The 27,354-nt window shown below is 38.8% G+C and overlaps 1 protein-coding gene and 1 long non-coding RNA gene across 2 annotated transcripts in view; both read right to left on the reverse strand.

The window, feature by feature from the left end:
- Positions 1-1,130, reverse strand: part of LOC118767505 — an 18,155-nt gene extending 17,025 nt beyond the window's left edge. Inside the window, exon 1 of the long non-coding RNA XR_005003427.1 lies at positions 1,054-1,130. This is a non-coding gene — a long non-coding RNA (uncharacterized LOC118767505). The remainder of the gene's footprint in view (positions 1-1,053) is intronic.
- Positions 1-27,354, reverse strand: part of LOC118767475 (HEAT repeat-containing protein 4-like) — a 472,731-nt gene that overhangs the window by 269,478 nt on the left and 175,899 nt on the right. The window lies entirely within an intron of this gene.

Here is a 27,354-nt window from a genome sequence, read left to right on the forward strand (position 1 = left end):
GTTATAGACAACAACAAAACATAAACATTCCACTAGAATTAAGCAATCAAATAATTTAAGCAAAATAAATAATTCCTTTATTGAGTTTGATTATTTGTATTCCCAATATTCAATCAACTGAATTACTTATTCAGTGAATGCATGCATGTATGTGCCAGAGTATTCCACAGATACTCATGCATTTGACATAGTTATCCAGCAGAATCAGTAGAATGGGCTGAATGACAAGGTTGGCCTCTCAAATCACACATGCACACTCACACAATATATATCTATTTCTTTACTGCCCACAAGGGGCTAAACACAGAGAGGAAAAACAAGGACATACAAACAGATTAAGTCGATTATATTGACCCCAGTGCGTAACTGGTACTTATTTGATCGACTCCGAAAGGATGAAAGGCAAAGTTGACCTCGGTGGAATTTGAACTCAGAACGTAGTGGCAGGCAAAATATTGCTAAGCATTTCGCCCGGTATGCTAATGATTCTGCCAGCTCACAGCCTTCAAATATACCCACACAATAGATATATATATCATCATCATCGTTTAATGTCTGCTTTCCATGCTCGCATGGGTTGGACGATTTGACTGAGGGCTGGTGAACCAGATGGCTGCACCAAGCTTCAATCTTGATCTGGCAGAGTTTCTACAGCTGGATGCCCTTCCTAACGCCAACCACTCCAAGAGTGTAGTGGGTGCTTTTACGTGCTACCAGCACGGGGCCAGTAAGGCAGTACTGACAATGATCACGCTTGAATGGTGTCTTTTACATGCCACCGGCACGGAGGCCAGATATCTGCTCTCTGGCAATGATCACACTCAGTTGGTGTTATATATATATATATATATATAATATAGATATATATAGATATATATAGATATAGATATATATAGATATATATATATATAGATATATATAGATATATATATAATATATATATATATATAGATATATATATATATATAGAGAGAGAGGGGTGATCTAGTTGAGTAGACAGCCATTCTTTACCTCATGGAATTGATCCCCTGTTAAGACATCAGAGTCTATTACCCGTGAACACAATGCACCACTCAGTCTAGGAATTGAAATCATGATCCCCAGATTGTGAGTGCAATACCATAACCACTCATCCATGTGCCCTTTCTCTCTCTCTCATGCAGACACACACACATACACATATACATATATACACAGATATATATGTATGTATATGAACATTTGTAGGAGGGGAAGAGTTAATACAAAAAGCAAAAGAGAAAATATGAATTATGAGAAAATATGATGTGAATTGCTATCATAGAAAAAAACGAAAGGTGTTGGTAATTTCCATGAATGCAAATGCAAACTGGAAGACCTAAATCACAGATACAATTCACCTGACAGGTTTCCATTAGCAAATCTCTTCCATATCGTTTGTGTTAACCTAGAGCTATCATTAACAACACTGTCAAACAGTGGGGTCAAAAATGGCAGCTGAAGATTGTGGAACAAAGTGCTTAGGAACCTGGCAATGATTGAATTCGAATACTGTGTCTGTTTTTTGGAGGATGAATAGTTTATCAGGCAGTAAGTCAGTGACAATACTTCCAGACAGGAAAGCTTCTGTTGCAGGTTAAAAGAAAAATGAAAGCTTGCCTGGCAATGTCAAGTATTCTGCTACAGCACCCTGTCGAAAACAAATCTTCGGGACACAGTTGTGGGATGGTGAAAGGGACACAGATGGGGAAAATCTTGGTTTGACAACATGAAGGACTGAGATCCTGCTATGCATGACAGAAACAGTGACCAGCAGCAACAAGTGGAGGCGCAATGGCCCAGTGGTTAGGGCAGTGGACTCGTGGTCGGAGGATCGCGGTTTCGATTCCCAGACCGAGCGTTGTGTGTGTTTATTGAGCGAAAATAGCTAAAGCTCCACGAGGCTCCAGCAGGGGCTAGTGGCGACCCCTGTTGTACTCTTTCACCCCAACTTTCTCTCACTCTTTCTCCCTGTTTCTTATCCCCGACTTCCTACGCAACCGCTGAGCCTGGATGCACACTCATCCATCCATCAATGCTCTCCATGTTGGGGGTTGACCTGCTTTCTCTTCTGTGGGTCTTACGAATAGCAAAGGCCCATGTTTCGGACTTCTCCCAAGAGGACAAAGATTGCTTCGCTCAACAAACAAACAAACAAGCAGCAACAGCTGACTACAAAAGAGACTTGAGTGGCAACCCGGTGACTGCATGCACTAATTAAGGGAACCTGGTGATGGTGGTGGTGGTGGTGGTGGTGATGATGATAATGATGATTTGGTAATATATAAGATCTTTTATCTTTTATTGGTTTCAGTCATTATCCTGGGGCCATGCTGAGGCAGCACCTTGAAGAAGTTTTAGTCGAATGAATCAACACCAGGACTTAATTTTTTGGCTAAACCTGGCACTTATTCTATTGGCCTCTTTTGCCAAACTGCTAAGTTATAGGGACATGAATGCATCAACACTGGTTGTCAAACAAAGGTGGGGACCAGATGAGGCTCTGTAGTAAGAAGCTTGCTTCCCAACCACACGGGTCTGGGTTCAGTCCCACTGCTTGGCACCTTGGGCAAGTGTCTTCTATTACAACCAAAGCCTTGTGAATGGATTTGGTAGACGGAAACTGAAAGAAGCCTGTTGAATATATATCTATGTGTATGTATTTATGTGTGTGTGTCTTTGTGTATGTATTTGTTCACCCCTGCCATCATTTGACAACCAAAGCTAGTGTGCTTTCGTCCCTGTAACTTAGTGGTCCAGCAAAAGAGACTGATAGAATGAGTCCTAGGTTTACAAAGAATAAGTTCTGGGTCGATTTATTCAACTTTAAGGTGGTGCTCTAGCATGGCCACAGTCAAATGACTGAAACAAGTAAAAGAATATACATGGCATCCATGGTAGTGGAGTGCTAAGAGTACCATATGAGTATGATCGTTGCCAGAGCAACAGGCTGCCCTCCATGCCGGTGGCACATAAAAATCACCTTTCGACCCTGATTGTTACCTACGTTGCCTTACTGGCACTTGTGCTGGTGGCAAGTGAAAAAACATTTGAGCGAGGTCGTTGCCAGTGCCACTGGATTGACTCCTGTGCAGGTGGCACATAGAAAGCACCATTTGAGCATGGCCGTTGCCAGTACTGCCTGACTGGCCCTCGTGCCAGTGGCACGTAAAAGCATCCACTACACTCTCAGAGTGGTTGGTGTTAGGAAGAGCATCCAGCTCTGGAAACTCTGCTAGATCAGATTGGCATCTGGGGCAGCCATCTGGTTCGCCAGTCCTCTGTCAAATCGTCCAGCCCATGCTAGCATGGAAAGCGGACGTTAAACAATGATGATGATGATGGGCTTTTCACAGTTTTTATCTATCAACTACACTCATGAGGCTTTGGTTGGCCTGAGGCTATAGTAAAAGACACTTGCCCAAGGTACCACACAGTGGGACTGAACCTGGAACCATGTGGTTGGGAAGCAATCTTCCTACTACACATGTACTCTATGCATGGTTTCTGCACCAAAATGTCTCAAAGAATTACCCTGAGGTAAGCTGACTGTATTGATCTTAGTGCTCAATGGGTTTTTATTTTATTGACCCTGGAAAAATGAAAGGCAAAGTCAACCTTGGTGACATTGGGTGCAGAACATAAGAACAGACGAAGAAGCCACTAGTCATTTTGCTCTACATGTTAACTATTGTATTTCTTTACTACCCACACAGGGCTAAACACAGAGAGGACAAACAAGGAAAGAGAAGCGGATTAAGTCAATTATATCGACACCAGTGCATAACTGGTACTTATTTAATCGACCCTGAAAGGATGAAAGGCAAAGTCGACCTCAGCGGAATTTGAACTCAGAACGTAACGGCAGACGAAATACGACTACACATTTCACCCGGCGTGCTAACGATTCTGCCAGCTCACTGCCTTAAGAATGCTTTAAATACTGGTTTCAAATTGTGGCACAAGACCAGCATTTTGGGGCTGGGGCCAAATCAATTAAATCAATCCCAGTGCGCAACTGGTATTTATTTTATCAACCCCAAAAGGATGAAAGTTAAAGTCACCCTCAACAGAATTATGCATTTTAAGGCCATCTCTACAGATTTTCTATAGAAATCATAACCAGCTCTGATTTTGTTATTATGTTTCGTATCCATTCTTTGTTTACATCTGATGTCTCAGATATGAAACACTGTAATAAAATCAGTGGGTAGTGTTAGGATGGACATCCAACCATAAAAACCCTGCCATAACAAACAAAGTAGTGTGGTGCATGCTCCTGCCTGCCTGGCTCCTGAAAAACTGACTGACACATGTCAGTATGGAAGGTGGATGTTAGACGATGATGATGATGATACTACAAAACTAATGTTGGATGAGGTTTTGTCAGTGCCTATGTCTCTTGAAAAACTACTGGCACCTTCTTGAGGCTGGATTTCTTCATATGGTAAAAATTTATAATTTTCCAAAAAATAAAAATAATAACAAATAAACCCACAACTTTTATTTTTTTACTTGTTTCAGTCATTTGACTGCAGCCATGAAGGGGCATCACTTTTATTCAAACAAATCGACCCTGGGACTTATTCTTCATAAGCCTTGTACTTATTCTATCGGTCACTTTTGCCGAACCGCTAATTTACATCGGTTGTCAAGTGATGGTGGTGGGGACAAACACAGACACAAATACATACACACATATATATTCGGTGGACTTCTTTTGGTTTCTGTCTAAGAATTCTACTAAGGTTTTGGTTGACCTGAGGCTATAGTAGAAGACACTTGCCCAAGGTGCCACGCAGTGGGACTGAACCCAGACCCATGTGGTTGGGAAGCATGCTTCTTACCACACAGCCACGTCTGCACCTATGTTTTCAGTGCAGGCATGGCTATGTGGTTAAGAAGCTTGCTTTGCAACCATGTGGTTTCTGGTTCAGTCCCACTGGGCATTACCTTGGGCAAATGTCTTCTGCTGTAGCTCCAGAATGACCAATGCCTTGTGAATGTATTTGGTAGATGGAAACTGTGGATCCCATGGTAAAGGTGCATGCATGTGTGTGCATTTGTGTCTTAATGTCTGTGTTTGTTCCTCTCCACCACTTGACAACCATTGTTGGTTTGTTTGCATCCCTGTAACTTAGCAGTTCAGCAATAGTGACAATAGAATAAGTATCAAACTTAAAAACAAACATCAGAGTTGATTCGTTCAACTAAAACCCTTCAAGGTGGTGCCCCAGCATGACCATAGTCTAATGACCAAAACAAATAAAAGATAAAATACAACATATTTTAAAATATTTTTCAAAAATTCTTCCAATCGCATCTGTGTTTCTTCAAACAAGTCCAAGAACACATTGGAAACTAATAACCGTTCATAATGCAGACACTTTTCTAATAATGTCACTAATACTTCAGAGAAAACTAACTCTGCTACTAAATGTGGTGCTAATAATTTACAACCAAAAGAAAGAACTATGAACCTAAAAATGTCTGCTAGTGTAGAATCTTTGGCATTATTGCGACCATTTAAAGACTGTAAAGATAATTTTCTTGCCAATTCTAAATGCAGATGAATAAATCCAACCAAAAGGGAAATGGTTAGAATCCGTAAAAACGGTTTATATTCATCATTGTTAGCATTAAAACATATCGCTTCTTTTCTGTTATGGAATTATGGTGTATCTATCATCAATTGCGCCGGTAATCTAGATAATAAGCACCTTTGAGAATATATGCATGCAGATCGATGACATAAAAGACTTCTACCTGGATATAACCAAATCCATTCTTCCGAAAGATTTAGAATTCTATAGAGGTTTTATTCCAATTAGTGACAAAGGCATTAATGTTATTGTCCTAGTTAACAAATCTTTGCTATTTTATGGCCATTCTTTATGGCTTAAATTCAGTGTCCTGGTATTATTTGAAGTAGCTATGGGGATTGTAAGCTGCGACGGAGGATTGGAAATTAATAGAACTGCAAATCGCATTTCAGACATCTTCCAAAAGAGATTCTGCACTGGCAACCAATTATGTTTTGATGTACTGTTGGTCATTCATATTTCGATGTTTCTTTTGCTTGTTTCAGTCATTGGACTGCAGCCATGCTTGAGCATTGTCCTGAAGTGCTTTAGCTGAACAAATTGGCCCAAGCGCTTATCAGTGTGGCCTTTTTTTTTGTTTTTGATCTGGTACTTATATTATCGGTCACTTTTGCCAAACTGCTAAGTTACAGGGTGACACAAACAAACCCATATTTGTTGTCAAGCAGTGAGGGCAGGTAACAGACACACACATAAACATATATATATATATATATATATATATATAAGTTCAGTAAAATTTAGATTCAAATGAATATGGTACTTAAGTTAGATACACCAGTATTTTGTATGGTGTTATCCATATAAATCCATGGGGAGATTATAATCAAAATAAGCAACAAGAATAACTTCGATAATTTGGTACGATCATTTCACGCTGCATCATTTTATTAAATTTAATAACATTTAATAAAATTTACAACATTTAATAAAATGATGCAGTGTGAAACAATCGTACCAAATCACCAAAGTTATTCTTGTTGCTTATTTTGATTATATATATATACATACACACACATTTTTATGTGTGTGTGCAAGGCATGCCTGTGTAGTAAGAAGCTTACTTTACAAACCACATAATTCTGGGTTCAGGATACGTGGATGGGTGTTGGATGAATAGATAGTTTTTTTGTTTGCTTTTTTCCTTTGCACACACATATACACATTGCATACTTGCAACGAGACAGGTTGTATTTTGTATGTTTGGGATCGTCTTGAAAATGGAAAACCAATATGAATGTTATTGACATATCAAGCTTTTTTATTTTCAAAAAAGGCAATAAAGCATTGGTAACTTGCAGGAAGATATGTGATGTGTATGGAAAGAACACGTGTGGCAGAAGTGGTTTACAAGATTTCAATCAGGAGATGCTTCCATTCAAGATGCATTTCACTCTGACCAACCAACCGAGGTTAACACTGGCAAAATAAAGGAGTTAATCAAGACCTCCCTCTGGTATAAGACCAAGATGATTGTGGATATGAGTGTTGAAAATCACTTGCAAAAAAATTGTTTACATCAGTATGCTTCATGTTTGGGTCCCATGTGGGAGAGATTGCTCAGCTCTGCCTAACTGAGATTCAAAATCGAATCCACACACTGGTCAGATGAATGTCAGATTGCATGGTGTTTTAACTCCATGATGGGAGATTAACCCTTTAGTGTTAACATTATTCTGCCAAAACTAATGCTTTTTCATCCACATTGTTTTGAACTAATCAGGCATTATCTTGTAGTTATGAGATTTTGATGAGGTGGCTGTTAATTTTTAAGATGATATTGTAGGGTTGGTGTCAGAGAGACCAGATATGGCCAGTTTGAACATAAAACAATCAGAATACTTTTGGCCGGGTATGGCCGGTTTAAATGCTAAAGGGTTAATGAGAATCACCTGACTGCCTAGGACCTTTGCTAGTCACTGAAGGGCCAGTCTTTTGTTTTAGGTTTGACCTACTTCCTGGCCATACCCTTTATAACTGACAGCATTTCTCTCTTCTCACCCTCTTTGGTTCAACCAGCTAATAGAGGGCACCCATCTCTATTTGTGTTAGTCGTTAACCAGGAACTATAGAATCAGCTGAATGGTAAGGGACAATGTAATCCTTACCTGTTCTTCCTCTCTGTCAGCAGAACATACAAGCCACCAATTCTTCATTACTATTACCAATTATTCTTCTGTATATTTTACTAATCGTGACGTTGGCATGTGTAAAAAGATTCGAGTGAGGTTGTTGCCAGTACCGCCTGAGCGGCCCCCGTGCCAGTGGTGCATAAAAGCGCCCACTACACTCTTGGAGTGGTTGGCGTTAGGAAGGGCATCCAGCTGTAGAAACTTTGCCAGATCAAGACTGGTGCCTGGTGAAGCCATCTGGTTTGCCAGCCCTCAGTCAAACCATCCAACCCATGCTAGCATGGAAAGCAGACGTTAAACGATGATAATGATGATGACTGCTGGCAAATAAATATTGTGAATATTATTCCTTTCCCCTTTGATCTTGTTACACTGTTTCATTCTGATATGGAACAAGAAACATTATTTGTACATTAAGTAACTTTTCATCTGTGTGATACAATTGGCACCTCCGACGTGAGAACCTTGTATTCGTACATTACATCTAGTAACCCTCCATGTACACACACATCTCTCCATTACACCCATCAACGAAAAACCTGGCTGATGACAGTCAAGGCTGATCTGGAACCCAACCTAGGCCCCCATATCTACGGCGTTCGCCGCTGGAATAAGGAGTGGTTGGCGATCACGCGGTCATTAGCCTCAAATCGCCAGGCCTGGTCGGCGTTTGTGGGAGATGCAGCATTGAGGATGAATGAAGCCAGCTCAACCCACCCCGGGCGATTGCTGTAAGAAGAAGATGACACCCACATCAACTGAACGAAGCTAACCTTACCTGACACATTCCTATCTGGAATTCATTGCAGAAATATTAAGAAAATGGCATTTCTTGAAGAGAATGATGACAGGGAATAAAAAAATATTCTGAGTCTGAAGGGGAGTAAACCAATCTCAAATGCTTGCATCTCATTGTCTGGTACTGCAAGCTGATTTAGGTGTATTTACATCATTTGTCTACAGTGAGAAATTTTCTCGATGACTGGCATCTGCTAGCAAGGTGCAAAGAGCACCATACGAGTGTGATCATTGACAGAGCGGCTAACCAGCTTCAGTGCAAGTGGCACTTAAAAGGCACCATTCGAGCGTGATTGTTACCAGTGTCGCCTTACTGGCACTCGAGCCTCATGCTAGTAGGGTATTAAGAGCAGCTATCTGGCCTCTCTGCCGGTGGCACGTAAAAGACACCATTCGAGCGTGATCATTACCAGCATCGCCTTACTGGCACCTGTGCCGGTGGCATGTGCAAAAGATTCAAGTGAGGTTGTTGCTAGTACCGCCTGACTGGCCCCGTGCCAGTGACATGTAAAAAGCACCCACTACACTCACGGAGTGGTTGGCATTAGGAAGGGCATCCAGCTGTAGAAACTCTGCCAGATCAAGATTGGAGCCTGGTGCAGCCATCTGGTTCACCAGCCCTCAGTCATTTGTGCAACCCATGCTAGCATGGAAAGCGGATGTTAAATGATGATGATGACGACAGAACACAACACAGTAAATGGCTTGTTTACAAATGCGAACTCGCCACTGGCATATTCAAACTGGTAACAAGATTGTATTTCTACTCATGACTGCTTAGCACTCCCGTCTCGTAATTCATTTATGGTGAGCCACCGATTAGCACTACCAGTCATCGTACGATGACTGCAATATCATAAGAGAGACCATCTCCCTTGTCAGCTTGCAGTGCCCGCTGTCCAGTTTCTGTGACTGAAGAGGAGATAACCACTCCAAAATGCTTGCATCTCACAGTCTGGATAGGTGGCGCTGCAAGCTGATTTAGGTGTATTTACACCATATGTCTACAGCAAGAAATTTTCTCCATCACAAAACACAACGAATGGCTTGCTTACAGATTCAAACATGCCACAAACGTATTTGAACTGGAAATAACATTGCATTTATAACAATGAAAAGCACACACAATTATGAGTTAAGTATGGCAAACCACAAACAACCTCCAAAGCAGAACTTCACCCAACGATGGTTACGCTTTCGGTATAGTTGGTTTGGAAGGGTGTTGTCTTTTACATACTTCTTCCAATGAACTGGACAATCAATTTAGATGTGTATTATGATGACCAACTGGACAAATTAATTGCAGCAATCCACCAGATATGCCCTGCACTTGTTTATCATAACAGCATTGTCTTACATTATGAAGGCATTATCTCTTCAAAATTCTTTGAATAGACCGACCTTCATCTCTGACGAGGACATAGAAATTCACCTGGAAGAGTTCTTCACCAGTGAAGACAGGAAATTCTTTGAGCAGAGCATAATGGATATGCCTGCAAGATGGCAGAAGATACTGGAATGAAACGGCAATTACATCATTGATAGAATAAATAGCTTTGTGTTTAAAACTTGTCTTATTTTCCCTTACAAATGCCAACAAACTTTGTGGCCAACCCAAAGAGAGAAAGAAAAATGTGTGAATACAAATAAATGAGAAATAAGTGGAGGGAGAGAGAAAAATGAGAAAATGCAGCCACACATGCATACACACACATACTCACACGCATATATGCACTTACAGGGATACACATGTGCAGACAATCACACATACTCACACACAAACAGTGATACACATGCACTCATGCATTACACATATACATATATATTTCTTTATTACCCACAAGGGGCTAAACACAGAGGGGACAAACAAGGACAGGCAAAGGGATTAAGTCGATTACGTCGACTCCAGTGCGTAACTGGTACTTAATTTATCGACCCCGAAAGGATGAAAGGCAAAGTCGACCTCGGCGGAATTTGAACTCAGAATGTAATGGCAGACGAAATACTTATTTCTTTACTACCCACAAGAGGCTACACACAGAAAGGACAAACAAGGACAGACAAATGGATTAAGTCGATTACATCGACCCCAGTGCATAACTGGTACTTAATTTATCGACCTCGAAAGGATGAAAGGCAAAGTCGACCTCGGCGGAATTTGAACTCACAACGTAACGACGGATGAAATACTGCAAGGCATTTCGCCCGGTGTACTAACGTTTCTCCCAGATACACACACAAACACCCATATACGATGTGTACATGTTTGTATGTGTGTGCATGGAGAAAAGCGTGAAGATATATTTCATATTTCTCTGTGTGTGTGTTAGTTTGTGTGCAAGTATGTTCGTGGATGTAAGTGTATGTGTATGTGTGTGCATAAGTGTATGTGTATATAAGCAAGTAAGAATGTGTAAATGTTTGTGTGTGTGTGTGTTTTAGATAGTTTGTGTAATAGCATGTTCCTAAGTGTATGTCTGTATAAGTGTGCCCATGTTTGTGTTTTTGTTGCTTGTGTGTGTGTTAGGTTGTGTATGGACGTTTGTGTATGCGTGTATGTATGATTACATGTTTGCGCATGTGTATGTGCTGACATTTGTATGTCCTTCTGTGTGTGTGTGTGTGTGTGTGTGTTTGTGTGTGTGTGTGTGTGTCTTCACATGTGTCCTTGTGTGTGTATGTGTGAGTTCCTGCACATGTGTCTCTGTAAGTGCATTTGTTTGTGTGTGCATATGTGTATGTGTGTGCCTGCATTTGTATGTCCCGATAAGTGCATGTGTGTGTGTACATGCGTGTGTGTGTATGTGTGTGAATGCGTACAATACAAGTGATACCACACACTTCATTAATTATCTGAAATGAAATCCTGATGGACTTGGAGGGAATTTGATACTGAAACATACAAACACATGCACTACCATACATACACACACACATTGACAACCACACACACACACATGCACTCCCATACATACACACACACACAAACAGACAACCAACTACACAGACATATGTACATACACACATGAATCTCGGTGCTAGAGTTTCAAACCAGCTTACAAAAAGAGGATCTTGCCTTTTAATGGAGCAGGATGGACAGACAGACAGACAGACCGAGAGAGGAGGAGGAGAATGAAGAAGAAGAAGAAGAAGAAAGATGAAGAAGGAGGAGGAGGAGGTGAATGAAGAAGAATGAAGATGATGAAGAAGAATGGTGAAGAAGAAGAATGAAGATGAAGAAGAATGAAGATGAAGAAGAAGAAGAAGAATGATGAAGAAGAATGGTGAAGAAGAAGAAGAATGATGATGAAGAAGAATTATGAAGATGAAGAAGGATGATGATGAAGAAGATGAAGAATTATGATGAAGAATGATGAAGAAGAATGAAGGATGAAGATGAAGAAGAATGATAAAGAATTGTGAAGATGAAGAAGAAGAATGAAAATGAAGATGAAGAATGAAGATTTATTTTGAAAGGAAGAAAGAACAAGCGTGATAAAGGCAGAGACACAGACAGACAGACAGACAGATGGAGTTAGTGAGAGGATGGTGATGAAGAGGATGAGGAAGAATAAGATAATAAAAAACTGCAAAGTCAACAGGAAATGTGTGACCATCTCCCTCCACCTTGCTCCATCATAATCACCAGACTGGTCAGTCATATCATGACTTTTACCGAGATTGTTATTGTAAAGAGTAAATGGAAGGACACACAGACATACGCACATATATATACAGACATATATACTCTGACAAACAAGCACACACACACACAAATACACACACACACATAAATACAAATAAGTACACAAATGCACACACACACACAAACATACACACACACACACATACATAAACATACAAATCAGTACACACTCACACATGCATAAATACACACACACACACACACATACATAAACACACAAATAAGTACACCCACACACACACACATGCATAAACACACAAATACACACACACACACATCCACACACATAAATACAAATAAGTACACACACACAGAGGAAACACACATACACACATGAACACAAGCATAAACACAAACAGAACCATTTTCTAAGAACGGGAGATATCGTATGACACCAACCATTATTGTCTAAGATAACCTCTCTCTCTCTCTCTCTCTCTCTCTCTCTCTCTCTCTCTCTCTCTCTCTCTCTCTCTCACACTCTCTCTCACACTCTCTCTCAGACAATTTTCTTCTTCAAATTTCCTTCACCAAAACACACAACTACACAACTTTGTCACGAAGGCACTTCATCTGTTTGCAGTTGATGTATTTTCCACACAATACAGCAATATACCATGTGAATATCAACACATATTATGTTGATAAAGATATATAATATAGATATATAGATTACATTTGCTCATAAATTAATGAGAGCAGAGCCACAAATTTGTAGCAAAAGGAGATATATATATATATATATATATATGTGTGTGTGGAGGCGCAATGGCCCATTGGTTAGGGCAGCGGACGCGCGGTTGTAGGATCGCAGTTTTGATTCTCAGACCGGGCGTTATGAATGTTTATTAAGCGAAAACACCTAAAGCTCCACGAAGCTCCAGCAGGGGGTGGTGGAGATCTCTGCTGTAATCTTTCACCACAACTTTCTTTCACTCTTTCTTCTGTTGGCCTGCTCGCTTAGCCAGCGGGATGGCGTCATTTGAAGGCTAACACAATGCGAAGCGCATTGTGACCAGCGATGTATAGCAACATCTGATAGCCTGGTCGATCATGTGATCACATGATACATATACACACACATATGTATATCATTTAATGTACAAGGTATTTAAATAAGAGTTACTAATAGTTTCTTGCTGTGAAGACGTGTGTGTGTGTGTGTGTGTTTTGCTCAAGGACAAAATACATCACCCAGTACAAGAATCGAAACCACGATATTAGGATCATGAGTCCAACACTCTAACCACTAAGCTACACGCCTGCACTAGGAAGCTAGTGAGCACACACTGTTGGACTGGTCAGTCATATCAATTGGTCTCTTTTGCGAAAGTGTTAATTGTGGGGACACAATCAGACCAACACTGGTCATCAGGTGGTGGCGACAAACACAAAAGCACACACACATACACATATACACAAACACACACACGCGCACATACACACATGCATATATACACACACGCACATACACACATGCATATATACACACACATGCACATACACACACACGCACACACATACGCACAATGCAGACACACACACATGCCCGCATACATACACACACATACGCTATTGGACTAGTCATATCAAAACTTTGGCTGTATGTGAGTAAATAGAAGCATACAAACACATACAGAACATAAAAGACACACATTTACACACACACACACAAATGTAAATACAAATAGAACCATTTTTGAAGAACTGAAGCATCATATGGCACCAACCATTATTGTCTTAGATAACCTCTCTCTCAGACAATTTTCTTCATCAAATTTCCTTCACCAAAATACACAACCAGAGAATGTTGTCACAAGGATATTTTGTACAGCTTCATTTGATATATTTCCAACATATTACAGAGATATACTACATGGATATCAACACATATAATATTGTAGAGATATAAGGGTGGCGAGCTGGCAGAAACATTAGCACACCAGGCGAAATGCTTAGCAGTATTTCATCTGCCGCTACGTTCTGAGTTCAAATTTCGCCGAGATCGACTTTACTTTTCATCCTTTTGGGGTTGATTAAATAAGTACCAGTTACGCACTGGGGTTGATGCAATTGACTTAATCCGTTTGTCTGTCTTTGTTTGTTTCTTCTGTGTTTAGCCCCTTGTGGGTAGTAAAAGATATAGGTGTTTCCTTTGTCTTTACCTTCTGAGCTCAAATTTCGCCGAGGTCAATATTGCTTTTCATCTTTTTAGGGTCGACAGATTAAGTACCAGTTGTGTACTGGGGTTGATCTAATTGACTGCCCCCCCTCCAAAATTTCAGGCCTTGTGCCTAGAGTAGAAAAGACTATTTCTGTATATAATGACAGCAAGCTGGCTGAAACGTTAGCACACCGGGCGAAATGCTTAGCAGTATTTCAGCTGTCTTTACATTCCGAGTTCAAATTCCGTCGAAGTCGACTTTGCTTTTCATCCTTTCGGGGTTGATAAATCAAGTACCAGTTGTGTACTGGGGTTGATCTAATTGACTGGCCACCTCCCCCAAAATTTTAGGCCTTGTGCCTAGTGCAGGCGTGCCCAGAGTAGAAAGGAATATTGTAGAGAGATATAAGGTGAAGGCATGCTGCCTGGTGGTTAGAATATTGCACTTACGATTGCTAGACTATGGGTTCGATTCCCAGACCAGGCAATGCATTGTGTTCTTGAGCAAAACTCTTCATTTCACGTTGCTCCAGTCCACACGGCTGGCAAAAATGAGTAATCCTGTGATGGACTGGTGTCCTGTCCAGGCTGGGAATATATGTGCATCATGGACATCCCGGAAGCTGGTTTCCCGGTTTCCATGGCTTATATATTCCCCACCTGGATGAGACAGGGGTCCATCAGATGATTACTCATTTTCGCCAGCTGAGTGGACTGGAGCAACGTGAAATGAAGTGTTTTGCTCAAGAACACAATGCGTCGCCCGGTCCAGGAATCGAAACCACGATCTTACAATCATGAGTCCAATACCCTAACCATGAAGCCATGCACCAGGAACAATGTGAAATGAAGTGTTTTGCTCAATAACACAATGTGTCACCCAGTCCAGAAATCGAAACCACGATATTAGGATCATGAGTGCAACACCCTGTCCATTAAACCACATATCTCACTTCATTCTTGGTAGTAGATTGTTTGCCAACATAACATGGCAGTCCTGGTTTAGGACTAATGTTGCTGTAATTTAGCCCCAGGAGACATCATCTCCAGCTGGTTATATGACATGATCTGTGTCCTTATATTTTCTCACGTTGTGAGGTTTAAAATTAGTAATTTTCTAATCTCATTCTTGGTCTAAAAGCCTAGGTCTCTAAAGTAACATTATTCAAAAGGGTCCATAGATCAGAGTTCAGGAAGTCTTTCCAGGTCAACTGCTCTGGTACTGGAGACACATGTTTAGAATGGTGCAGGAAATGATCATAAGACAGGTTCTTCTTGGAGTTTCACCCACATGATTGGTACTCCATCGGTTATAACAATGACGATTCCAGTTGATCTGATCAACAGAACAGCCTGCTCACAAAAGTAACATACAAGTGGCTAAGCACTCCACAGACACACATACCTATTTCTTTACTACCCACAAGGGACTAAACACAGAGGGGACAAACAAGGACAGACAAAGAGATTAAGTTGATTACATCGACCCCAGTGCATAACTGGTACTTATTTAATCGACCCCGAAAGGATGAAAGGCAAAGTCGACCTCGGCGGAATTTGAACTCAGAACGTAGCGGCAGACGAAATACCTATTTCTTTACTATCCACAAGGGGCTAAACACAGAGAGGACAAACAAGGACAGACAAACAGATTAAGTCGATTATATCGACCTCAGTGTGTAACTGGTACTTATTTAATCGACCTCCAAAGGATGAAAGGCAAAGTCTACCTTGGGGGAATTTGAACTCAGAACGAAATACTGCTAAGCATTTCGCCCGGCGTGCTAACATTTCTGCCAGCTCGCAGCCCTTGACACACATACCCTTAATGTAGTTCTCAGGAAGATTCAGCATAAAACAGAATGTGACAAGACTGGCCTTTTGAATTACAGGTAGTGCTTATTTTCGCCAGGTGAGTGGACTGAAGCAATGTGAAATAAAGTGTCTCGCTCAAGGATACAGTGTGCTGCCAGGAATTGAACTCACGACCTTATGATCATGGGCTGAATATCCTGACCACTAAACCACGTGCTTTCACCCACATATTAATTTCCAGAAAATAGCTTCAGTCTGCCTTTAATGGCCTCATTGCCATTTTCATTGTTTCAGTAGAACTTTAAATAAGTTTAATGATAATAAAATGATTTTAATAACCTTTGTTGCTCTGTTAATATTCTCAATGCAACTCTAAAAACAACATAGCAATTTTAATGGTTCTCGGTGCAGCATCAATCGACTCAATGATACATCAATTGCATCGGTGCATCTTCAATTGTCCTGGTTCAACTCTAATTGCTCCGGTGCAGTTTTAATGGCCTTGGTGCAAATTCTGTAATATTATGTACAACTCTAATTGTTTTGCTGCAACTTCAATTGTCTCAGTTCACCTATAATTACCTTGGTACATCTTTAAACTGCATCTGTTTGACTTATTGCAGCTGTTTGTTCTCTGCCAATTACCATTCCTTAATTGTATATGTTTGAATAAATAGAAATGAATGTTTTCGTATAAATGTTCAAACATCTTATTCAAATATATTTTACATGCTTGTGTGTGTGTGTGTGTGTGTGTGTGTGTGTGTGTGTGTGTGTGTGCCTGTACATATATATATTTGTATGTGTATACATATATATGTATGTTTATATATCTTTGTGAGAGTGTATGTATGTATGTACGTATATATATATATATATATATATATATATATATATGCATGTAAATATATATATGTGCATGCATATGTATGCTTGTAACGTAAATATAATGTGGTTATATGCAATTAAAGGTACTTGTTACAGTAATGGATAAAAGATATTTACATATATTATCCATCCATCCATCTACCTATCTATCCATCAATCTGCTTTTATCAATCAATCAACCTAGTTTATGTACCATCTATCAAGCCTACTTGCTTACCTAACACCCTACCTAATATCTAGTCATCCAAGCATCCATCCATCCATCCATCCACCTTTTCGTTAATCCATTCATCAATCAATCCATTCATCCATCCATCTACTCTTCCATCCACCCTTCGACCCATCCACCCTTCGACTCATCCACCCTTCAACCCTTCCACCCATCCACCCTTCCACCCTTCCATTTATTCATCCTGCCATATCACCCGTTTAGAAATTTCAAGAACTATGTTATGTAATGCCTTTCTATTGGTTAAGGTGGTTGATATGCTATTTGAGGGTTATTTGGCTGCTTTTTCTATCAGGTCAAGATCACATAGAGGCAGTAGAGAGGAACGGTAAGAAAAAGAGAAAGATTGATGGATTAAAGAGAGGAGATGGTGAGAGATGGTGCATGGTAAAGAAAAAAAGGAATAGTCAGAGGGAGAGAATAGATGGAGTTGGAGTGATAGAGAGCAGGGGAGATGGTAATGTGTAGATGAAGATAGAGTGGATATTAGAAAGACAGTGGAATGATGGTAGGGAGAGAAAGGAAATGGAAAGAAACGTTGGGATATGGAGAGAAAAAGACAGTGGATTATATAGAGAGGAAGGCATGGTGTTAAGTAGAGAGAAAGAGATAGTGGGATGTATAGAGAGGAAGGCATGGTTTTAAGTAGAGAGAAAGGGATAGTGGGATGTATAGAGAGGAAGGCATGGTGTTAAGTAGAAAGAGATGGTGGGATGTATTGAGAGGATGGTTATGTTGTAAGGAGATAGTGTAAGAACTGAGAGAAGGGGTATAGGAGAAAGGGTAAAGAGATGGGAAAGAGAAAGAAGGAAAATAAACTTGTAGTGAGATAAGAAAGAAAAAGAGTATCAGTGAAATCCTTCCCTAATATACTCAGAAGAGGAGGGAGTACGATATTTACAAGTGTGTATGTGAGAGAGAGAGGGAGATAGAGAAGAAAGAAAATAGAAAGGAAAGAGACAGACAGAAAAGGGAGAGAAAGGGGAAAAGAAAGAGAAGAGATAGAAAAAGAATGAAAAGAGAAAGAACAATTTGATGAGGAGGGAAAGTGAGGGAGAGAGAAAGTAGAAGAGGAGGGAGATTAAAGTCAGAAACTCCGAATGAACAGAGCAGCTTGATCAGTAGTGGTGGCCATCTCTGTGAAGTAGTGGAAAGGATTTTTTTTTTTTTTACTTTTTAATGAACTTACTCAGCACCAGTCATGCAATTCAGGAGTTTATCGTTGATTGCTTTCAAATCAGAGCAACTGGCAAGGAGGTGGTAATCGTGCTAATAGCGATAGCAGTACCTGGGCGGTAGAGGTGGTGATGGTGATGGTGGATGTGGTAGTGGGTAGTATGGATATTAATAACAAGGAAACACCATGTACCCCATATCCTCTGTTTTGGCTTCTTGAAAGAATCTTTTCATGAACAAATTAATGCTTCTTCTTCTTTTTCACCAACTGCAGAACCACTAGAACTGCACCACCACCACCATCCATCCATCCGTCCGTCCGTCCCACTCCCCCCAGCCACAAGGCTTTCAGGACCTTCTCCACCTAAACATGTAACTAGGCAGAAACTAAATGAATGGAAAAACAGTGTTAGTAGTTAGGTGGGTGGGGTAGAGGGTGAGTGGATGAGTTTATTAATATAGGAGGGAGAAAGAGAGAGAAGGAATGAGAGGGAGAGAGGAAACGAGAGAAAGAGAAGGTCTTGTAAAGTGAGTGTGAGTGGAAGAGAGAAGGGTTTATATGGTGAGATTAAGATGTGAGAGAGGGGGAAAGAAAGACACAGGGAGAGAGGAAGGAGCTGGGACAGGTTGAGATGAAAAAATGAGAGAGAGATAGAAAGAGAGGGAGAGAGAACTAAAGAGAGATTTTAGATCTGAAAGAGAAAGATACTGGGGGGAAAAAGATGAGAGAGAGTGTTGTGTGTGAGAGAGAGGTGGTGGGTTAGAAGAGTTTATTAAGATGAGATAATGAGATAAGATGGGTTGGGATAAGGTGAAATGAGATGAGATAAAATGAAGAATGGAATTACAGGATGTAATAATATCTTGGTCAAGAATTTTCTTGAAGGTTTAAAAAACAAAGACAAAAACAAATAAAGGAATAATAATGGTTTCAAATTTTGGTGCAAGGCCAGCAATTTCGAAGGTGGGGCTTGTCAGTTACATTGACCCCTATGTTCAACTGGTCCTTATTTTATCGATCCTGAAAGGATGAAAAGTGAAGTTAACTTTGACACACCTGTAAATATATAACTGGTACTCCTTCAGTTACAACAATTGTTCCAGTTGATCTGATCAACAGTACAGCCTCTTCATAAAATTAACATGCAAGTGGCTGAGTATTCCACAGACACATGTGCTCTTACCATATTTTACAGGGAAATTCAGTATGACACAGAGTGTGACAAGGCTGGCCTTTGAAGTACTACTCATGTCAAAATCAAAATCGATCAACGTCAATGGAAATTGTAGCTGTGATACCAGTGCTGGTGGCACATAAGAGAACCATCCGAACATGGCCGTTGCCAGCGCCACCCCAACTGGCTTCCATGCCGGTGGCACGTAAAAAGCACCATCCAATCGTGGCCGTTGTCAGCCTTGCTAGCCTCGTCTGGCTCGTAAAAAGCACCCACTACACTCATGGAGTGGTTGGCGTTAGGAAGGGCATCCAGCTGTAGAAACATTGCTAGATCAGACTGGGCCTGGTGCAGCCTTCTGGCTTCCCAGACCTCAGTTGCACCGTCCAACCCATGCCAGCATGGAAAGTGGATGCTAAACGATGATGATGATGAGTGAAATAAAGTATCTCCCTCAACGACACAGTGTGCTGCCAGGAATTGAACTCATGATCTTACGATTATGAGCTGAATACCCTAATCACTAAGCTATGTGCCATCACACACACATACACACACTTGTATACAACAGGTGTTCACATATGCATAAGATCTGAAGACCAGATATGCATAAGATCAGGTCATCAAATCTAAGTAGAGATTTCAAACTTAAAATCTTCAAAGCCAGTCGAACCAATTCTACTATATGGCTCAGAAACCTGGACGTTATCAAAGAAGCTTGCGAGGCGGTTGGATGGAACTTACACTCGCCTCTTTATGAGAGCTCAAAATATCTCGTGGAAGCGTCATCCAACCAAAGTACAAATAAATATATGGGAAATTACCACCTGTATCATCTCTTGTGAAAGGTAGAAGAGTCCAGTTTGCTGGACATTGTTGTAGAGCTGAAAACGAGGTAATTTCTACTCTTCTCCTCTGGAAGTCATCTGTTCACGATACCAGAGAGCGCACACTCTCCTACCCTGATGTAATCTCCAGGGATACAGACATCCAGCAACAGGACCTCCGTAATGCTATGATGGACCGTGAAGTCTGGCGTAACATAGTAAATTCCATTGTCTCGACCATGGTCGAACAATGATGATGATGATGTTCACATAAAGCTGAAGATCAGCGACAAAGAAAATACCAATGCAGAACTATTGAGGAATCTATAGCTACTCTATCCAGATTACAAGTTCAGGCTTATACCTGTAATTATTGGGGCCTTGGGATATGTAACCCACTGCCTAAATACCAATCTTGAGAAATTAGGCTTCTCAAAACCAGAAAGAAAAAGCTGATTCGAAGACTACAGATCCAATCTAGCACTGGAACTGTAAATATCTGTAAAACTTTCCAGAAGTTTGTCATTTAGGTATATATGAGCATATCTAGATATGCAAGTATATGCATGAGAATGCATACATAAAACAAAACATATATACATACATACATTTATACATACATACATACATACAAAAATACTGTGTTGTTGATGTGGAAATTCCAATGAAGGAGGCTTGGATCTAAGTTAGAAACCAGGTCTTCCTCTTTTGGCAAGAAATCGCTCTCTCTATATATATATAAACGGCAAAATGTCTGTGTGTGTGTGTGTCCTTTATACAAATCCACAATTTTTTAGTTAGAGGGCTCGCACTTTCTACGGTCATTCAAAACCGTCCAAGGGTGGTCGTGCACATCTTTACATTTCCCCAGTCACCCTGAAAAGCCATTACAAAATCAATAGAAGTGACTTTTTTGTGAATTTTCTATCTAAAACCCAATCAAAATGCCCGAAACTTGATACGCTAATTGAATGCCAGCTAGCTGTATGTGATTGGTCGGAGATTTGGACAGTACTCGCGTGTATGTGCGCACGCACGCAGCTGTATATGCATGCACTAGCACTATGACCCGGCGTTGCCAGGTCATAGTGCAAGTCTTTAAATAAAACAAAATAATAACATACATACATACATGTGTGTGTGTGTGTGTATGTGCATATGGTATAACCAAACCATAATATTCTACAAACCATCACAATATATTGAAACAAAAGTGCTTCGATATGATGGGTAAACTTGCTAGAAATAGCAGCTAAATCTCCACCCCGATCACATTATTTCAAAAATTTCTAAAAATGGACATATTAAATGGTAACTTCCTGGAGTGGATATGCACAAGGAAAAGACAGGTTAGTCATATCCGGAATGCCTTTGATCATATGTTTGCCGGATGAGGATCAAGGTTTACAAAGGATGAAATGCAAACAACAACAACAACAACTACTACTACTACAACTACCACTGCAACAACAGCAACAACTCCAGGGTCACAGCCAGAGAGATATAAATAGACACTGCCTACTCGCTGTAGTAGGTACAATGAAAACGAGTGAGAGGGGGAGGAAAGAGAGCGTGAGGAGTAGTTTGAGGTGAAGAAAATATCAATAAACGAAGTGGGAGTTATCCCAGAGAGCAAAGCTGTTTTGAAACTGAATAAATAAATAAATAAATGAAATCAAAGCCAGAAACATTGATTGATGCTGTGACAGCTTTTTAAAGATCCCGCTGTAACTTGTCTAACTCTACTTCTCCCCCCCTCCTTCTCTCTCTCTCTCTCTCTCTCTATATATATATATATATATATGTATATATATACACATGTACATATACATACTCACCCATACATATGTTCATATATTTGTGCCTATTTTTTTTGTTGAATTTTCTGCTGCTTTTGAATAAAGTATATATATATATATATATATATATATATATATGTTTGTGTATATATATATATATATATATATATATATATATATGTTTGTGTATATATATATATTATATATATATGTTTGTGTATATATAATATATATATATGTTTGTGTATATATATATACACATGTGCATATACATACACACCCATACATATGTTCATATATTTGTGCCTATATATATATACACATGTACATATACATACACACCCATACATATGTTCATATATTTGTGCCTATATATATATATATATGTGTGTGTGTATATATATATATATACATGCAGGGAGGAGAGAGAAATATAGGGGGGAGTTAAATTTATACAGACACATATGCACAGGGTGAATATAAATTGTGTGTGACTGCATGTGTGTGCATAAATAAATATATATAGACATGCATTGATACACACACACACACACACACACACATATATATATATACATTTATATACATATGTATATATGCATATATACGAATATATATATATAACTTATATATAATGTATCCCATTTTGTCTTTTAATATTTCTAGATTTCCATCAACTCTGTATCTATCTATCCATCTATCAATCAATTTCTCTCTCTCTCTCTCTCTCTCTCTCTCTCTCTCTCTCTCTCTCTCCCTCTCTCTGATATATAATCTGTTTGTCTGTCTATCTATCTATCTATCTATGAAGCTTTCCTTATTTCAGTTTAGCTCAATATACCTGTGTGTATTTCTGTATATCTCTGTAATTGTGTGTGTGGGTCTATCTCACACAACCTCTTACCTGTTCTTCCCGCTCTCTCGCACTCTCCCCTCCCTCTCCCCATCTCCCGTCTTTCAGTCAAAGGAAAACCTTGAAAACTGATGCAAAGCTTGGCAGGTATTCAAAATGCAGCATAAGGTGGTTGCGGTAGTGATGGTAGTGGTAGTTGTAATGGTGGTGGTTGTGATGGTGATGGTAGTGACTGTGGTGGTGGTGGTGGTGGTTGTGGTGGAGATGGTAATGACTGTGGTGGTGGCGGTGGTAGTGGTGGTCGCATAATAGATGTGTTGCAATGTAGTGGTGATGGTGATGGTATATATAATGTCATAGAGTATGGTATAGCAGAGTGTTATGAGGTAGTAAAACTGTAGTTTGAGCTGTAGTATAATAGTAGTGGTGTAAAATAACACTGTTACAATGGTGTATACTACATAGAGTGGTATATATAAAGCGGCGAACTGGCAGAAACGTTAGCACGCTGGGCGAAATGCTTTATGGAGTATATGTATAAAATTTGAGGTCAATCGGACAATGAATGTGGATTTCTATAAAAAACATAAATGTCTACACACAGACACACAAACTCAATTTTATATATATATATATATATATAAATATATAATGTATAGACAGACAGATATGGATTCAAATCTTGGCACCTGACCTGCAATTTCAAGGGAGAGAAGTCAATTACATTGACTCCCAGTTCCCAACTGCTATGAAAGGGATGAATAGCAAATTTGATCCTGGCTGAGTTTTGAACTCAGGACCTAAAGACAAAGCAATTCGCCGGCTGTGCTAATGATTCTGCCATCTCACTGCCTTATATGTAGATACTAGGTTTTTTCAGTAAGTATCTGGACTATTGCTATAGTAACAAAGCTGAAGCATGCCGAGTAAAGCCGCTAGGCAGAGATTGACCCTGAACTCTGCTGTGCATGTGCACCAAGTTTTAACATTCTAGCTCTCTTCCGCTGTTTACAGCAGTGCTTGGAAGGAAGGTGTGTAGTGTGTGATCATGGCAGAGAATCTGCAATGAATTTTGCCAAAAGCTTGGTGATAGCTGCTCAGAGGCCTATGCAAAGTTTTCAAAAAGTTTTCATCATTCTCGACACAATCAAGATCTTATGCAACTGAAACCCAAGTGAGACAATAAAATAGCTGTTTTTATTAATTTATACATACATACGTACATATATATATATATATATATATATATATATATATATATATATATATACAGGGAGAGTTTACGAAAAAATAAAAGACGAAGACGGGTGGTGTACAAAACAAACAGATGTATTAGTATAACGCTCAGGAATAGAAAAAGTCTTTTATGTTTCGAGCCTATGCTCTTCTACAGAAAGGAACACAGAAAAAAGCAAGGACAGAAAACAAATTTGTGTAGTGGCTAACGATCTATCATGGCGGTATATATATATATATAATATATATATATATAACACTGTTGCAGTGGTGTGCATAACATTGTTACAAAGATGTTTATAACATGATTATAATGGTTTATTCATATATATATATATATATATATACATGTGTGTGTATATATAATTATATATATGTATATATATATATATACATACATACATATAAATATACAGGGATGGATGGATGTGCGTTACTGTCTCTTTGCCTTGACTTTGTTTGCTGCATGTAAAGGAGCCTCTCTTTCATATAAGTGGTGTCCTTCATTTCCGATCTTCCAGAGAAAAACGTCTCACTTTGGGGAAATATTACCACAGTGAGAAACAAGAGAAGTGTTGGCAACAGGAAGGGCACCCAGCCGTAGAAAATCTACCTCAACAAATTCTGAACAAAGCACGTGCAAGCACAGAAAAGCGGATGTTAAAACAATGTTGATGTGTGTGTTGTGTGTGTCTGTGAATGAGAGAGAAAGATGGAGGAGAGGTCCAGGGACTGGTTACATACCCAGAACATGATTTCATTGAGTCATTGGCCCTTTGGACATGTATTACACATCAGCAAACTGGAATCAGCAGATTGGAAAGATGGAGGAGTTCCATTCCATTCTGTTCCTTTCCAAACCATTGATGTGTACGGACAACTGAAGGGCTGATTGAGTGACACCGTGGGTTCAGGGTATATTACCTTTGTTTACCTAACACACGCATGCATGCACACAAACTCTCTCTCACACACACACACATATGTATGCACACACATACTTATGCATATGCACACACACATACTTGTGTGTTTGTGTGTATATATGTCTACATAAATATGTGGATCAATAGAAAAACAGAGACATAGAGATAGGCAGCTACATAGATTGATAAATAGACAGATAGATAGAGATAAAGAGAGACAGATACAAACATACATTTGTAGGTGGATATGTATATGAGTATAATTATATATATCTTCATCATCATCATGCATATATACCCACATATAACTACATATATATATATATATATATATATTATATATCGACATATATATATACACAGACATAATACACATACATATATACTTATATACACATAATATATACTTATATATATCTATATATCTACATACATTATATACAATACATATATACTATATATATATATACATACATATATATACACATACATATATACATACATATTATACATATATATATATACATATACATACATATATATATATACATACATATGTATATATATACATATATACATATACATAATATTTATACATATATACATATATATACATATATGTACATATATATACATACATATATATATATACATATATATGTATATATATACATACATATATATACATATACATATATTTATATATATACATATACATATACATATATTCATATATATATGTATATATACATATATTACATATACATACAATATATACATATATACATATACATACATATATATATATATACATATATATATGTATATATATATATACATATATATATGTATATATATACATACATATACATATTTATATATATACATATACATATATTCATATATATATATATATATATATATATATATATATGTATATGTAATTTTGTATACATATAGCAGTATTTGTGTAAACAAACTGCCTGTACATTTTATGCATGTCTGCATGCATTTGCAGTTGTTTGTTCACATGTTTCATGCCTACATGTGCAAGTGTGTGTGCGTAATAAATAGAATGTATGCATGTATTTGTGTGCGTGTGTGAATAAGCATTCCATGATATGTTTGTGTGAGTTTGAGTGTGCATATGTTTGTATGTGGGTGGAAATTTGCAAGTGCATTCATGCATGTGTGTGAATGATGTGTTTGCATTTTTGTTTTTCCCTCGTAACTTCTTCATATTGTGATCAAGTTTCAGGAAAGTTGGGGGAGGGGGTGTAATTTTGGGTGTGTGGGAAGAAGAAAAGGAAGAAGAAGAGTGATGATGATGAAGATGAAGAGTGATGTTGAAGAAAAGAAGAAAGGAGGAAGTGATGATGATGAAGATAAAGAAGAAAAGGAAGAAATGAAGAGTGATGATGAAGAAAAGAAGAAAATGAATAAGAGTGATGATGAAGGTAAAGAAGGAAGTGATGATGAAGAAAAAGAAGAAAATGAAGAAGAGTGATGATGAAGAAAATGAAGTGATTATGAAGAAAAGAAAGAAGAAAATAAAGGAGAAGAGTAATGATGAAGGTAAAAAAGAAAAGGAAGAAAATGAAGAAAAGAAGAAAATGAAGTGATTATGAAGAAAAGAAAGAAGAAAATAAAGGAGAAGAGTAATGATGAAGGTAAAAAAGAAAAGGAAGAAAATGAAGAGTGGTGATGAAAAGGAAGAAGAAGAAGAGTGATGGTGATTAAGATGAAGAAGAAAGTGATCAACAACATCGGCAACGAAGTGATGATGATAATGATGAAAATGAAGATGAAGAAGAACGAGAATAAGAAGGATGATGAGGCGGAGGAGGAGGAGATGTGGTAATGATGGTGGCGTTGATGATGAATTCGAAATACATGAAGAAGAAGAAGAAAATGAGATGAAGAGGATAACGAAGAAGAAAATGGTACAGCATCACAATCATCATCACCATCAACAACAGCAACAATGAAGAAGAAGGTGTTGTAGAAGA

This window comes from Octopus sinensis, linkage group LG22, assembly GCF_006345805.1.
Source record: "Octopus sinensis linkage group LG22, ASM634580v1, whole genome shotgun sequence".
In the NCBI taxonomy this organism is placed as follows: domain Eukaryota; kingdom Metazoa; phylum Mollusca; class Cephalopoda; order Octopoda; family Octopodidae; genus Octopus; species Octopus sinensis.